We start from the raw sequence: 17,063 nt of genomic DNA on the forward strand, positions 1-17,063 counted from the left end.
TTTCTGGGTAGGCTCAAGACATTTGGAAAAATAAGCTAAATAAATACATATTTAAATTAAAACTAAAACTAAAATAAGTTAATAAGAAAAAATTTGGAAAAATAAATTAGATTCCCCCCTCCAAATATTTATTAAGCATCAATTAAGTGAGTTTCTAAAATGTGAGAAATTAGATGTTTAATCAATAAGTAAATAACGTAAATACAACGTCCCTTTAATCTTGGAACTAACAATTTCTTTGTGAAAGGACTCTGTGAACACTTGAATGATAGTGCATTATAATAATACATGAGCACCTGAAGATGTAGTGATGCAAGAGGGAAATGACAGTTGCCTACAACAGTGGAAGGAAGGGGCAAAGAAAGATTCTAAGCAAGTGCCATACAAACTAAACACACCTTCTTCAGAGAAGGGAGATACCATTGTGGCCTGGAGTGGGCAGAATTTGGTCTAGATCTGGATGATTCGAGGATAATTTGTTTTTATGTGGGAAGAAAAGAGAGATGGAATATGAAGTGTGAATGGCATGAACAATGGTATAGAAAAGGATTTGCGGGATTGAACAGTCCAAGGACAAGAGCAATGGATGATAATGTTGGAAAGGTATGTTGAATGGGACACCCAGGGAGATGTGAATAGTGAGCTTATCCTATGGACTCTGCAGCACTCTCCAAGTTTTGGGGTGCAGAAGAGTGACACTGTGATTCAGAAAATCAAGAGACTGGAGACTAATGAGTGCAGCATAGTCCAGATGTGGTAATAATTAAGTAAGCTGCTGTCATACCCATGGACATGGAAAGGAAAAGAGTTACGTGAGCATATTTTGAAATCAGATACACATATAGTATATCCTTTCAAGCCATCAAAACATATCACAATTTTGCCTTAAGTTTCCAAATACATCTTTCTTTGATCTCTTCTCCCTTCTAAAAAGATCTGATTGCACAAAAGTGAGGTAAATATAGAAAAAAGTAAGTGCAGCTATCACAAGCTGAAATTAAGAGCCAGAGAATTTCAGTTCTCTGAAACTGAGTCCTCATGAGGAACCTAGGTCAGTTCAAATGCAGATTAAGACAAATGGGTGGGAACCTCTGTGTCCAAGAACAGGACTCAAAAGCTAGTCAATAAGGTGGTGAACAGCTATCTTTGGTTTATTTTTAACTCTTCTGCCCTGCCTTTTTTGTACATACGCGTTGTCTTTCTTAAAGTGGAATTACTTTGCTTTTGCCTTAGAAAGCTCTAGAAAATCAGCGAGTTTCTGCTAAGTTGGTAGACTAGAGGGCCATATCTCACATATCTCACACTGTGTTCCGGTTTAAGCTATCCTCAAAAGATCAGGATTTCACATTATGAGAGGATCCTGAACTAATTGTTCTCTGAATTAGCTCTAACCAAACTGATTTGAATCCCAAAGTAAAGAGAGTCTGTAAATCTCAATCCCAATTTCAAAGTGATCAGGAAAGATGAGTCCAGCCTCAGTGGTGCATGGATACCCTCAGAAGCAGGGTGACAAAAGTGTGGATTTTGAGCATCCAAAATGTTTGGCCCTTAGTCATGGCTAATAAAATATTCTCTAAGTACCGATTTTTAAAAATTTAACTTTTGTAAAGAGCGTTTTATGAGTGATGCTGTATTAGTATCTACTGCTGCATAACTGATTGTTCCAATATTTAGATGCTTAAAACAACAAATGTTTATTCTCTGTTTCTCTGTATCAGATATTTGGGCATGGCCTTACTGGGTACCTCTGGCTCAGGATTTCTCTTGAGGTTGCAAACAAGGTGTTAGAAGAGGTTGTATTCATCTCAAAGCTTAACTAGTGGATGATCCACTTCCCAACTTGCTCATATGGCCCAGGTCCTTACTAGCTATTGGCTGGAGACACATGGGACCCTCCAGGGGCCACTCACAATGTAGACAGTTGCTTGCTTTATCGAGAGTAGGGGTTCGAGAGAGTGACACCTACACTGAAGTTACAGTGTTTTTATTACCTGACCCCAGAAGAAACATACCATTGCTTTTGCCGCATTCAGTGCAGTAAAAGTGAGTCACTATTAATAGGTCCAGCCTACATTTGAGTGAAGGAGATTTCATGTGGGCTTGAATATCAGGAAGGTAGGATCACTGGGAGTCATTTCAGAGACTGCCTACCACAGATGTGATAGTGTTGTTGTGGCGGAAATCCTCTGCGCTCCTGCTACCCCAGTCGTGGCCCACGGACTAGCAGCATAAGACCACCTGAAAGCTTGATAGAAATGTAGCATCTCAGGTCCAATCCCACCCAGGCCAGCTGAATCAGAATCTGCATTTAACAAGGTCCAGAGATTCTTCATGTGCATACCAACGTTTGAGAAGCCTTAGGCTATAGGAGCTTCACATAATGAATCTTAGAGGAAACTACTTTTAAACTGATACCCAAGCACTGGAGTCTCTATCTTGGAGCAGATGGTGATAAGCTGATGAGATTCTGCTTTCTATGCTTTTCGAAAACACAGGCTTGGGCAGGTAATCCATGGTCTTAAAATGCACACACAGTCACAGTTTAATGGCTTAATGATGAAGCCTGAACTTCTGTTGGCCGTCAGACATAACAATGACCACATGGACGTCTCCGATTCCTGCATGGCACTTATAGGGAAAACCAGATCTTTGAACTTATGAAAAACCCCTAACCCATCATCCAAGCACCTTTCATTCCTAGAGATTATCAGAGTTTTCATTACAGGTTAAATTCTTTGTAACTTTTTCATGTGGAAACTATCCCGTTACCTCCTGTTAGTTCTCCTGCTGAGTGCAAATGGAGTGTATACTCTACTTCCTACAGCTGTTTTGGATTTTGTTACATTTTCCAGGTTTGGAAAAAAAAATGTGCTGACAGAATGTGGCTTCATCTACAACTCTCAACTGATTTAAGAGTATAAACAGAAACAGAAATACATTTCCTGATTGTATGTACCAATGAAATAATAATATTATCCAAAGATCCACTAGCCATTTTATTTTTAGAAACTGGGCATTAACTAAAGAGAAACAGAAAAATATGCTGGGGAAAGGCCATTATGAGATAAAGACAGCAAATATGGCCAGACAAAACAAAAAAAAAGACACATTTTTGGTTTGCACTATTTTCGATGGAAGATAGTTGCTTTTTTTTTTTTTTTTTTTTTTGAGATGGAGTTTCGCTCTTTGTTGCCCAGGTTGGAGTGCAGTGGTGCAATCTCTACTCACTGCAACCTCTGCTTCCCGGGTTCAAGTGATTCTCCTGTCTCAGCCTCCCGAGTAGCTGGGATTACAGGCACCTGCCACCACGCCCGGCTAATTTTTTGTAGTTTTAGTAGAGACGAGGTTTCACCACGTTGGCCAGGCTGGTCTTGAACTCCTGACCTCAGGTGATCTGCCTGCCTTGGCCTCCCAAAGTGCTGGGATTACAGGCGTAAGCCACCATGCCTGGCCAATAGTTGCTTTTTAAATGGAAAAACAAAAAACAAAACAAACAAACAAAAAACCTTTCCATTCGTATCTGGGCAGAAAGTCAGAGTCAAATAGATATAATTGGAAAAGTTTACTAAATGATGGACTTATGTTACATTTCCCCCCAACTGATCTTTTTTGTTTTATTTTACATAACAGAGCAAAATCCTCTTAAATAAATATATGTGAAAGCAAAATGCTCCAGTCACATTTTATCGTAACAAGATGAAACAAATAAAAACTTAAATCTGAGGCACTAAGAGGTAAACAACTTTTGCTTGGGCTACACAATGACACTTAGCCCATCTGTTAATAGTATGGAGAGCACATCTTCCCTTTTTGTTTTCAGGGATGAGGTTGTAAGTAATAAAATTATGAGTAATTTTTGGGCTCTCCCAACTGGTAAAAATCCTCAAGGTGTGTTTTATCAACTCAAGTAGATGGAGTGCTTCATGGTCCAGAGTAAAGGGGCTGGAAGATGAAATATGTTGGGATGTTAGAGGAAAGGGGCTGCTGGGGAGCTCATAAAGTTAGAATCACGTTGGGACCTATTTATTGAGAAAAGGCAGGTGAGACAGGGCTAAGGGATTGCTGGGGAGATTGATCCTGGTAATGGCAGCTGGGCAGTCCCAAGTCCAGGTTCCAAAGGACAAAAAAGCCAAATTAAGATCCAGCAAGTCACACCAGAAAGTCCACTCTGGATGACAGAGCACATGTGGTGCACATGTGTGCACCTAGACAAAGCAGTCTAGGTGTGTTGTAGGTGGTGTTGTGGGAACTCTGACTTTAAGGATTTTATCCTATTTAGGGGGATTGACAAATCCAGGTCACATAATAGGATGCCAGCTATGAAATCCAGGGGTTGGAATAGGGCCTTCACTCCCGAGGATAAATGTGGATGTTGGTTTGCTTAGCACTGACCCAAGGCAAAAGCTCAGTACTATGCCCTAAAATAGAAAAAAATATAAGCGATGCTGTGAGTTGGAGAGAGGAAAGAACTTCCAAAGAAACTCAACTCATCCCTTTGACCTCCTGGATAGAAGTTTGATGGATAAAGGAGACTTAGGTAGGGAGTGGGGAGTTGGAACACAATGTAGGAGTCTAGATTTAGTCTCTGGGCCACGAGATTTGGGGGGTGAGAACCCTGAATTGTTTTTAATCTCCTCCTTCACCACCCTGGAGAAGTTGGTAAAGCAATTGTAGGGGCTGTGACGCCATGTGAGTCCATCTGGATCCATCCAGACCAGGAGACGCAGCATGAAAAAAATAAAGATGGTGCTGATATCATCTTGTTTCACTCTGGTCACTTTCCTTCCTCTAGAAAGTTGCTGCTGGGTCAGATTAGCTGGAGACATGCTTACAGGTTTCTGTTGTTTTACTTTATGTGTTTTCTTATGAGCAAGAGCAAAAGTGCTGATCTTGTAGCTCTATAATCAAGAAGACGCCCTTATTAGTTCCCATTCTGGTAAATAGGAGCAGTATCTAATTTCCTTTGGAAGCAAGGCAGTAGAGGAGAAAGGGTATACCACCATGAAAAGCAATCCTGCCTGGAACCAATGTGTTTGAGTATTGAACTTTGGGTCACACAGAGTTTTTCCCAGCAATGATATTCGAATACATAATTACTCTGCTCTTCATGTGGTATTGGTAGTGCAAAAAACAAGTGTGTACTTTGTATTTATTTTCCAGATTTCCCATTTATTGTTCCCCAAGCAGAATGACGGTGCAAGTTTTATTCCACCACATTGAAAGATAGCTGCTCTTGGCTTCAGGAAGCTTTTTCCTTTCCTTTTATTTCTTTTCAACCCTCCCTTTCTTTGTTTGGTGACTGGGTGCCCCTCCATGTGTCATCTTCTTTCAATAGCACAGCTGCCATCAGGAATCATAGCTAAAATATTTAACAACCAATGCATCTCAGGTATCAAACAACTGGAATGGACATCGACCGTAATTCTGGAGCAGAAAACAAGGGTCCCTCTGCTCTGCCCAAAGGTTAACAGTTTAATTGTGGGATTGTGGTGAGTTCAAGAGGCTGCAGAAGATATGGTACGGGGATTCAGGGTAGCAGCTAGTTTACCAAGTGGTATAGAAATATTTACATACTGAGAAATATTTACTATACTGAGATGCTCATATCAGTGCATACTGGCTAAATATCAAGGCTGATATTTGTTTCTAGAATGTGGCTACGGGACCAGTATACTTGAAGCTACAGAGAGACCCTGATGACTAACTGATACAATCTCCTTATCTCTCACATTTGTTAATTCTATAAATATTTATTGAGCATCCGCTATATGTCAGACACTTATCAAGGTACTGGTAAGATACCGGTGAATACGACCAAAAAAAAAAAAAAAATTCCTGCTTATCTTCTAGTAGGGGAGATAGACAACAAATAAAAAGGGGAAAATAGAATGTATGATGTGATTTCAGGTTGTGATAAGTAATGAGGAAAAACAAAGCACAGTAGGCCAGTGGAGAGAAGAAGGCTTGAGAAAGCGTATTGGATTAGGCGTCAGGGAAGACTTTTCTGAGGAATTGACACTTGAGCAAAGACCTGAATGAATAGAGGGAACAGGCCATCAGCTATCTGGGGAAGGAGTCCCAGGCAGATGCAACATTATGTGCAAAAGTCCTCAAGGTGGGAAGGACTGTGGCATGTTATGTGAGCAGAAAGGAAGTACAGCAGGAGCTCAGAGATGGAGGGGAGAGTGTTAGGAGAGGATAGAAAGTAGGTAGTGGCCCAGTGCACCTAGGCTGGGATTTTAATAGGAAGGAGCTGGGATTTTAATCTGAACTTGATAGAGCGCCACTGGATACGTATGATCTGAATTATATTTGAAGAACAGCACTTCAGCTGATGTGCTGAGAAGGTATTTGCAGAGGCATCAGTAGAAATATGGAGTCCAGTTACTTTGTTTTTATTTTTGAGATCAGGCAACAGGTAATTAGGCCTAAAGTTATCGGGGCTCAGAAAGTTTACATGGCTGGTTCCAAGTCACACTGTTGAAGTTTGGTCCCAATTTTCCAGATGTCATAATGCAATCAGTGCTGGCTGTGTGGAAGTTTAGGGAACATGGCCTCTCGCCAAGAACCTGTTACTTGCCCAAACCTCACCTCTTCTCTCCCCATCCTGTTGTAATCTTTGAACTAGGAAAATTCTAACATTGGATAGTTGATAACAAAATTGAAAGAGTGTGTAAATACTCTTGAGTTAACAAGGTAAGGGATAAGCCTAATTTTCTTACTATTGGGCTCAAAGGCAATACCTTTGTCTGTTTTTAAGAAAACTGAGAACCAGGGCAGGCGCGGTGGCTCACACCTATAATCCCAGCACTTTGGGAGGCTGAGGTGGACGGATCACTTGAGGTTAGGAGTTCGAGACCAGCCTGGCCAACGTGGCAAAACCCTGTCTCTATTAAAAATACAAAAATTAGCCAGGCATGGTGGCACATGCCTGTAGTCCTAGCTACTTGGAAGGCTGAGGTGGGAGAATCCCTTGAACTGGGGAGGTAGAAGCTGCAGTGAGCTGAGATTGTACCACTGCACTCCAGCCTGGGCAATAGAGCAAGGCTCTGTCTCGAAAACAAACAAACAAAAAACAAAACTGGGAATCACTGATGAGTAAATTTTAAAGCAAAATGCAGATAGAGCCATGGGGAAAAAGAAAATAATAAGGATGAGGCAAGAAACAGGAACTGGAGATAAGGCAGTTCTTCTAAAACGCACCCAGATCAGATCGGAAAATGCCAGCTCCTGCTTTCATGCAGGTTGCAATTAGGTTTCAATAGCTGTTTCTCCCTGAGGTCCATCTTCCCACAGTCCAGGGTCCTGCAGTTATCACAATGTTTTGAATTGTGAAATCTCTCTCTCTGTCTCACTACTGTGCCTTTCACCTCTGAATGACTAATACCGTATGCAATGGGTAACATTTTAGGGACACTTTGCAATCATAGCACACAATGGCTACCCGCAGACCACATCTCTTTTTCAGGTTTGTTGGGCCTACAAAGAGTTTTTGGAAATTCGAATAAGCTGCTGTATTAGTTTTCTACTGTTGTGTAGCCAATAACCACATACTCAGCAGCTTAAAACAATGTACATTTATTATCTCATCATTTCCACGGCTCAGGAGTCCAGGCACGGCTTAGCCGAGTCTGCTCAGGGTCTTACCAGGCTGCAATCCAAGAGGCTGGCCAGGCTGCATTTTCATCTGGAGGCGCCAGGGGAAAGAAGCCACTTCTTTTTTTCTTTTTTCTTTTTTTCTTTTTTTTATTTTTTGAGACAGAGTCTCACTCTGTCGCCCAGGCTGGAGTGTAGTGGTGTGATCTTGGCTTACTGCAACCTCCGCCTCCTGGGTTCACGAAATTCTCCCGAGGGAGAGAGAGGGAGAGAGGCTGCCTCAGCCTCCCAAGAGGCTGGGACTACAGATGCGTGCCACCACGCCCAGCTAATTTTTTTTGTATTTTTAGTAGAGACAGGGTTTCACCATGTTGGCCTGGATGGTCTCGATCTCTTGACCTTGTGATCCTCCCACTTCGGCCTCCCAAAGTGCTGGGTTTACAGACATGAGCCACCGCACCCGGCCGGAAGAAGCCACTTCTAACCTCAATCAGGTTGTGGATGAAATTCACTTTGTGCAGCTATCAGTTGTATGATTGGAGATTCCAACATTCTGCCAGCTGGAAGCTGCTCAAGGGCCCTAGGAGGCACAGTTGCTTGTCCTGTGGGCTTTTCTGCCATGGCTGCTTACTTCATCTCACTTCGGGGAGGGACAAGTTTCTCCTCTAAGGGCACTCACCTGATTAAGTCAGGCTCATCCACCATCATTCTTTGCTTTTTGATTAACTCTGAATCAACTGACTTGGAATCTTAATTACATCCAGAAAAAGACTTTTCCTCTTGGTCATATTCTCTTGGCCAGAAGCAAGTCACAAGTTCAGCCTACAGCCAAGGAAGGGGGTCACACAACATATCAGGAATCATGGGAGCTTCTGTTGAGTCTGCCCACCACAGTTGACTACATATACAAATTAGCAAAGTGCACAGAATTTAGTTTTTCAGTTTCTTTTTTCTTTTTCTTTTCTTTTTTTTTTTTTTTGAGACAAAGTCTAGCTCTGTCGTCCAGGCTGGAGTGCAGTGGCACAATCTTGGCTCACTGCAACCTCTGCCTCATGGGTTTAAACGATTCTCCTGCCTCAGCCTCCTGAGTAGCCGGGACTACAGGTGCCCACCACCACGCCTGGCTAATTTTTTGTATTTTCAGTAGAGACAGGGTTTCATCATGTTGGGCAAGCTGGTCTCAAACTCCTGACCTCGTGATCCACCTGCCTCAGCCTCCCAAAGTAATGGGATTACAGGCGTGAGCCACCACATCCGGCCTTTCAGTTTCATTTGGAAAAAAAAAAAAAGAATCAGAGTAGACACTGGGGTCATATTCTCACCTGGCATCAGCCTGCGGTAGTGGGCTATTGACAGCCCCTTTTGGTTAGACATGCTCCCTGAGTTTTTATTATTCCCCTCTCTGATTTTGTCTGATTGTTTATTCATTTGCATCAACTGCTTCACTCTGCCATTTATGGTTACAAGTCCCATAGTAAACATTTGCTAGAATTATGTAATGACAATTATTTTGCTTGTGTTTTTGTTGCTTTTGCATATGTTTAACAGAAGTCTCCTTCAGAGCCTAAAGGAATGTTGGAGATTATTTAATTCACCTATTTTACAGAGAAAACTGAAGCTCCCAAAATTAACTTTGCCAGGTTCATACAAGTTATTAAAACCCCCAACTCAAGATTCTTCCAATTCAAGCCCTGCAGCATTTCTTTGAGAATGAAAGCAAAGAAGAATTGGCCAACTCATGTCCCAGGAGACAATCTGGAAATATTTTTCTGTAAAGCCATACCTCCCTTCTCAAGGAAAACTTAGCATTTTTCGAGTATTAGAAATCACCATGAACATTGTGCATCATTAGGCCCATGGAGAGCTTTTGCTTCTTCTGCAGAGGCTTTAGTGCAGTTGAAGATTTACCAGCACGTGCCAATGTGCTGTCACCGTGTCTTTATTCAAAAGGTCTCTGTCTACCAACGGCATACTGAGAAATGTACACCTTTTGGTGTGTGCTCAGTAATTGAACCTGCACTTCTCATGGGGTTCTAGAGCCAGGAAACACATGTTCAAATTCCAGCTCTGTCATTTGCTATGTGACTGGCCTTGGGCAAGTTATTAAATTCTCTGTGCATCAGTTTTCTCATTTGCAGAATGGGTATTAGAATAAAATTTTAAAATAATATTACATGAGTTAATAAATGTAAAGCACTTAGAATGGTGCCTGACTCAATAACATATATCTATTAATATTAATTATTATTATTATTACTTTCACTCGTGTTCCTGCATAGATGCTTGTGGTTGAGATGTGTTACCTAGATCTTGAATTTGCATTCTCACTGGGTGCAATATCATTCCCAATAGGAAAAAAAGTTGTTTATTGGGAAACAAAAAAATCTTATTCTTCTAATGTATGAAACATAAACATAAAATATATAAACAGAAATACTGTATAGTTATATTACAATTTCATGGGAGGATTGATTAGTTAAAAAATGCCTAAGACGGCTTGTTGGAAGAGTGAAAATGGGGGAAAAAAGGGTTGAGAAACACTGTTTTAGAAGAACAAGAGCAGACAGGCCAGGCATGGTGGCTCACACCTGTAATCCCAGCACTTTGGGAGGCTGAGGCTGTCAGATCGCTTGAGGCCAGGAGTTCAAGACCAGCCTGGCCAACATGGTGAAACCCCATCTCTACTAAAATTACAAAAATTAGCTGGGTGTGGTGGCATATGCCTGTGATCCCAGCTGCTTGGGAGGCTGTGGCACAAGAATGGCTTGAATCCAGGAGGCCGAGGTTGCAGTGAGCCGAAATCACACTACCACACTCCAGCCTGAATGACACAGCGAGACTCTGTCTTTAAAAAAAAAAAAAAAAAGGAAGGACAAGAGAAGACAGGTCAAACATAATAAAGGATTTCAGGATGTGATGGCAGAGCAGGAAACCAAGCACGGAGCCCTTCTGATTTCCAGATCCTTCTCGTGTGACTGTCCAGCATGTACACTGATGAAGGCAGCCCTGATGACGGGCAGTCTGTGGTGTCTCTGATGACTCTTCTGAGGGTTATCATAGGACAACTCAGGATGTGTCCTTTCTTAGTAACCTTCCTCATCATTAGGACTGTTGCCCATAGTGTGGAAGGAAGGTAGAACCACCTTTTGCCAAGTTTAGACTATTTTTCCTAGATTAGAAACAAACTGCTAATACCTGGGTAAAAAATGAAAGAGTTAGTGAAACTCAATGAGTGTTTCAGTGGTTTTGTTGCCTCCTTGCCAACCCAAGGTTTTGTCCTTTTGTGTATTAATTTGGTCTCCGTTTTATGCTCTCCCAAAACATGAAAGTTCTTTTATTTTACTTATTTATTTATTTATTTATTTATTTTGAGATAGAGTTTTGCTCTTGTTGCCCAGGCTGGAGTGCAATGGCACGATCTCGGCTCACTGCAACCTCCACCTCCGGGGTTCAAGCAATTCTCCTGCCTCAGGCTCCCAACTAGCTGGGATTATAGGCATTCACTACCACGCCCAGCTAATTTTTTTGTATTTTTAGTAGAGACGGGGTTTCTCCATGTTGGTTAGGCTGGTCTTGAACTCCCGACCTCAGATAGTGCGCCCGCTTCGGCCTCCCAAAGTGCTGGGATTACAGGCATGAGCCACCATGCCCGGCCGCAAGTTCTTCTATTTTACAAATTTTATTTCTGATAATTTGAGATGAAAGCGAGTAGAGACAGAGAAAAAAAAAGATTTCTTGATAAAAATGAAGCCTTCGGCTTCCTCCATATCTGACCGCCTTTCAGAGTTTCTGATGCTGTTTAACTCTAGAGATTTGTAAGAGGAAATGACCTAAGTTTACTACAGGGCTTACGCAGAGGTCCTGCTCAGCACTGCCCAGGAGCACCGATTGCTAACTCTGTCCTTCCCTCTGATGCCAGGTCCCAAAAATAGCCTAGTGGGAACAACACAGCAGCCTCTCCCTCACGGCCTGCAAATCAAAGCCCTGATTAGGTCAAAGGATGGGAAATGTGGCTACATTGCTGCTCAGAGGCTCTTCAATGCCAAGGGTGTAGAAGCTTCCTGTTCCTTTGGATGTTGGGACAGAGCCGCTGGGCAGGCTTCACTCGGGAGACTCCATCTCTTTTGAGTCCTTGAATCTGCTGGGGAGAAGCAGTTTTCCCGTGGAAGCCTTTGAGTCCCTAAGATTCTGGAAGTCCAGGGAAGAGCACTGTTCAATTTGTAATTGCAGACATCTGACCCAAGAAAAGTTGGCCTTGCTGGAGATGCCTCACTCCCTAGGAAAATCAATTTTAGTTTATTTCATGGAAGAAATAAGACCACTGAAGATTTTTCCTTCTTTCTCATTTCTGGTGGGCACACTTGAAAATGGCAGCTAGTATCATTGTAATGTCACCTTACAGCTTATATCAAAAGCGTATAAAAGTCTTTGCCCCATAACTAAAGGGCTCCTTTGGGGTGCGGGGAGGTGTTGAGGGGAAGTGACAGAGCAGAATAAGGAGGGGTATAAAAATCCTCTATGTCTCAGTCCATTTGGGCTGTTACAGCAAACATATCACAACTAAGAGGCTTATACACAACAGAAATTCATTTCTCATAGTTTTGGAGGCTGGGAAATCCAGATCAAGGCACGAGCAAACTCAGTATCTAGTGAGGGCCTGCTTACTCATACATGACTGATGTGGTTAGGCTTTGTGTCCTCACCCAAATCTCATCTTGAATTGCAATCTCCAGGTGTTGAGGGAGGGATGTGGTGGGAGGTGATGGGATCATGAGGGCAGTTCGCCCCATGCAGTTCTCATGATAGTCAGTGAGTTCTCACAATAGCTGATGGTTTTATAAGGCAGTTTTCCCTGCTCTTACTCACTCTTCTCTTTCCTGACATCATGTGAAGAAGGTTCTTGCTTCCTCTTCACCTTCTGCCATGATTGTAAGTTTCCTGAGGTCTCCTCAGCCATGTGGAACTGTCAGTCAATTTTCTTTATAAAAGACCCAGTCTTGGGCAGTTCTTTATAGCAGTGTGAAAATGAACTAATACAATGACTCTCTTCTCATTGTACCCTCACATGGCAGAAGAGGTGAGGGTCTTTTGGGGGTCTCTTTTATCCCATTCTTGAGGGCTCTGTCCCCTTGACCTAATCACCTTTCTAAAATTGGCCTCCTAATTCCATCACCCTGGGCTTTGGGATTTCAGCATATGAATTTGGGGGAATGCAAACATTTAGACCATAGCACTTTATAACAAGGATTAGTAAATGATACCCAAATCTTCCCCCACCCCCCACACCTGTGTTTGTAAATATAATTGCACTGGGATTTTCTTTTCCATGCTTATTCATTTGTGTATTTTCCATGGCAGCTTTCATAATACACAGGCAGAGCTGAGGAGTCCTGGTAAGGATCACGTGTCCCACAAAGCCTAAAATATCTGGCTCTTTACAGAAAAAGCCTACTGATCCCTGCTTTATAATAATGGCCATACATTTAGTGTTTCCTATGCTGCATACATTATATAGCTTTTCTTATTCAGGTCTCACAACAATAGTTCAAAGTGGACACTGTTCTCTCCACTTTATAGATGGGGAAGGAGAGGAAAAGCTTGTTCAAGATTACGCACATGGTAAATGATAGGGCTGGGTGTGAATCTATAGCTGTCTGATATTATGAATTTTTTTTTTCTAGCACACTGCATTGCCTCACAGCTAAATTCTCATTGGATTGTTGGTCTGAATCACCGACTGAAAAATCAAATGTCTTCAGGGACCCGGCAGGATCCCGAAGGACACCGCTCTAAGCCAGAGGGAGTGGTGTGTGTTGTGGCTGAAGTGGAAAATACAAGCCCAGTTTAAAGGCATTCAAACATGAATTGTTTTTTTAAAGCCATGCGAGCCAAACAAAACATGTCAGCAGGACTTATTAGGCTAACAGGTTGCTGGTTTGTGACCCTTGGACTGATCCTCGATCAGGTTGGGCAAGGGAAACGATGATATGCTGAGAATGGAAACCAGACCGCCCATTGGTCTCCCCCTCCGGCCCCGGTTCACTTCTTTGGGAACATCTTAGATAGCTGCATGGAGAAATCACAGACCTTTGGCCTGTTTTTTCCTCCAAGCTCTGTCACCTAGTCTTGGTATGATTTCAAGCAAATAAACTAACCTCTATGAGCTTCCGATTTTTCATCCTATAAAACTGAGATTTACTTATCTCACATTTATTGGTCCATGGTGTGCGTCAGGAGCTGCACTGGTCTTGGCTTATCTCAGGAAATGGCAACTCCATACTTCCACTTGCTCAGAGAAAAACCTTTAGTGTGCTCCTTGATTCTTCTGTTGTTATTACACCTATGACCAATCTGTCAGCACAACCTGCTGTCTCTGTATGCAGTAAGCATCCAGAATCTGAACAATTCTCATTTCGATCACTAATGAAACCATGCCCCAAAGAGTTAAAAAAAAAATGACTAGCAAATATTCTTGAGTTTGCAGGATGGCAGAGAAGGAAAAGAAAAACCACTTGCCGAAAGGCTGAAACTCCTTCTGCTTGCAAGATGTCAAAGCGGACTAAAATTGGCTAAAACCAATTTGGCCGACTTGAGTCTGCACACAGAACCAGCTTGTTGACGTCACAACCCAAATTTCCACTGCATGTTTTATACTAATTCCACCCTCAAATTTACACATACAATCTATGGGGTAGCATGAAGAAGTGCATGTGCTAGAAGACTTTCCAGACCTCCCGTTTGCTTCTACCCATCATAGATGAATCCCAGAATCCACTTTGTAAATCTTTTGTAATAAAATGACTGCCGTAAAACCAGCATGAGGAGACAGATTTGAGCTAAACTTCTGTCTCCTTGAAAAGCTCAATGAAAAGCTTTTCTTTCCTCAAAAATCCAGTGTCATATTATTGGTTTCTAGTGCATTGGGCAGCAAGTCCTTGGACTCTGTAACACTAACACCTAAGCTCCAGCCTCCATGGTAGCTGACCTGGATTATGGCAATAGCCTCCTTACGTGGTCTCCCAGGTCCTTGAGTTTGTTCTCAACCCAGCAGCCATAGAGACCCTGTTAAATAAGTGAGACCATGACATTCTTCATGCTTTCTCCTTTCACAGAAAAAAAAAAAGTTTTTACAATGACCTTCAAGGTGCCAATGATCTGCCTCCTCTCCTGCCACCTTTTTCCCTGCTTTTGTGATCTCATGTCTGGTTCTCTGACCTGCACGCTCTTCTCTAGCCAGTGCCCCTCTGCCTCTTCATCAAGCACACTAGGCAAGCTCCTACCTCACAGCCTTCAGGCCTGTTTCTTCTGCCTGGAAAACTCTTCACCTAGATAGCCACAGGGCAACTTCCTCATTGCTTTACTGCATCCTCTAAGTGAGGTCCTCCCTAACCGTATAATTCAAATTGCATGCCCCCTATTTACTCCTCTTTCCTTTGTTATCTTCCTCCCCAGCACTAATCATTACCACATAGTATATGATTTATTTATTTATATTGTTTATTGTCTGTTTTCCACAATAGCAGCCAAAGAATTGTTGTGCTCACTGTTGTATCCACAACACCTTATAAGGTGCCCCACCTACAGTGCATGTCCAATACTTTGACGTTCCTTTTCTTCATTCCTTTCTCTTTCTCATCAGAAATAAATTTTCCCTACCACACCATTGTATTTACTCTATTAGAATTGAATTAAAATTATTTTAAGAATCCCGGCTGGATGCGGTGGCTCACACCTGTAATCCCAGCACTTTGGGAGACCAAGGCGGGTGTACCACCTCAGGTCAGAAGGTCAGGAGTTTGAGACCAGCCTGGGCAACATGGTAAAACTCGGTCTCTACTAAAAATACAAAATTAGCCAGGTGTGGTGGCATGCGTCTGTAATCCCAGCTCCTTGGGAGGCTGAGGCAGGAGAATTGCTTGAACCTGGGAGGCAGAGATTGCAGTTAGCTGAGATTGTGCCACTGCACTCCAGCCTGGGTGACAGAGGGAGGCTGTCTAAAAAAAAAAAAAAAAAAAAAAAAAAAAAAAAAAAAAAAAAAAATCTCATGCTCTACCAACTGAGCTAGCTGGGCTTCTAAATTACAATTCTTTTAATTTCAAAGATCTGTGGCCAGTGATAGGCAGCTAACTTCGAAACATATGCCAGTGATTGTGGCAGTGGAGTCCCCAGACCAGCATCATATCCATAGTCACCAGGGGACTTGTTAGAAATGCAAATTCTTGCTGGGCGCGGTGGCTCACGCCTGTAATCCTAGCACTTTGGGAGGCCGAGATGGGCGGATCACAAGGTCAGAAGATCGAGACCATCCTGGCTTACACGGTGAAACCCCATCTCTACAAAAAATACAAAAAAATTAGCCAGGCATAGTGGCGGGTGCCTGTAGTTCCAGCTACTCGGGAGGCTGAGGCAGGAGAATGGCAAGAATCTGGGAGGCGGAGCTTGCAGTGAGCCGAGATCACACCACTGCACTCCAGCCTGGGCAACTGAGCGAGACTCCATCTCAAAAAAAAAAAACAAAAAAACAAGCAAATTCTTGGGCCTCACCTAAAAGCCACTGAATCAGACATACCGGGGAAGGGTTCAGCAATGTTTTAACAGGCCCACCAAGTGATTCTGATACAAGTTAAAACTTAAGAACCATTTCATTGTTTGAGTTTGTTTATAAAAGCAGTCCTAGGTCAAAGAATGACTAGGTAAAATGAGGTAATGAAAGACAGCTGGGGAATGGGATTAAGCACACCTGTGTTCAATACCCACCTCCGCTCTTGGGTGATCTTGGATGCATCACTTCTCAGCCTTGAAACTTGGGTTCTTTAGCTCCAGGGGTACAGAACAAAATGATCTCTAAGACCCTGACCCATCTGAACCTCCGGTGAGTCCATTTTTGAACTTGCTTCTTTCTTTGGGTTCTAGGACTATCTCCCAACACTTACATCTCAATACTCCCTTCCCTCTTTGCTTTGTGTTCCTCAATACGAAAGGCCTGTGGTTGCTATCTGGATGTCTCCTGTCGCCAAACATGTTCCCATTGGAAAAAAAACAGCAAGCAATATGTGTTTGCTTTACTCACTTATATATTATATATGTGTGCTGCTATATAAACATACGCAATATGTATTCAAAATGGAAATTCAAGCTCAGATAATAAAACAGCGATTCTAACTTGGGTTCACCCCTTTGAACACCGCTTATCTGAACTCAAGACAGGCAACTCTCCCTAACTCTCTCCTAAACACTGACCCGTTTTCCAGAAAAATACTCATTTTCTTTGAGAGCTAAGCATACTTTCTAAAAGCAACTAATTAAATAAATTCAGGGAACATCATCCTCCTTGTATTGAGCACTTATTACATGTCAGACACTAAGCTCAATGCTTCTTACGTACATAAATCTTATTTATTTTTTACACGAATACTGTGCAGTAGGTATAATTGTCCCATTTTGCAGATCAGAAAACTGAGGCACAG

At 42.3% G+C, this 17,063-nt stretch overlaps 1 long non-coding RNA gene across 1 annotated transcript in view; it reads left to right on the forward strand.

Moving 5' to 3' along the window:
- The window catches only part of LOC103892888 (uncharacterized), a 307,678-nt gene extending 294,037 nt beyond the window's left edge, over positions 1–13,641 (forward strand). The window contains exon 6 of the long non-coding RNA XR_657057.4: positions 13,278–13,641. This is a non-coding gene — a long non-coding RNA (uncharacterized LOC103892888). The remainder of the gene's footprint in view (positions 1–13,277) is intronic.
- The last annotated feature ends 3,422 nt before the right edge of the window (positions 13,642–17,063 follow it).

The sequence above is a fragment of the Pongo abelii genome, chromosome 19 (genome assembly GCF_028885655.2).
Source record: "Pongo abelii isolate AG06213 chromosome 19, NHGRI_mPonAbe1-v2.0_pri, whole genome shotgun sequence".
Classification (NCBI taxonomy): domain Eukaryota; kingdom Metazoa; phylum Chordata; class Mammalia; order Primates; family Hominidae; genus Pongo; species Pongo abelii.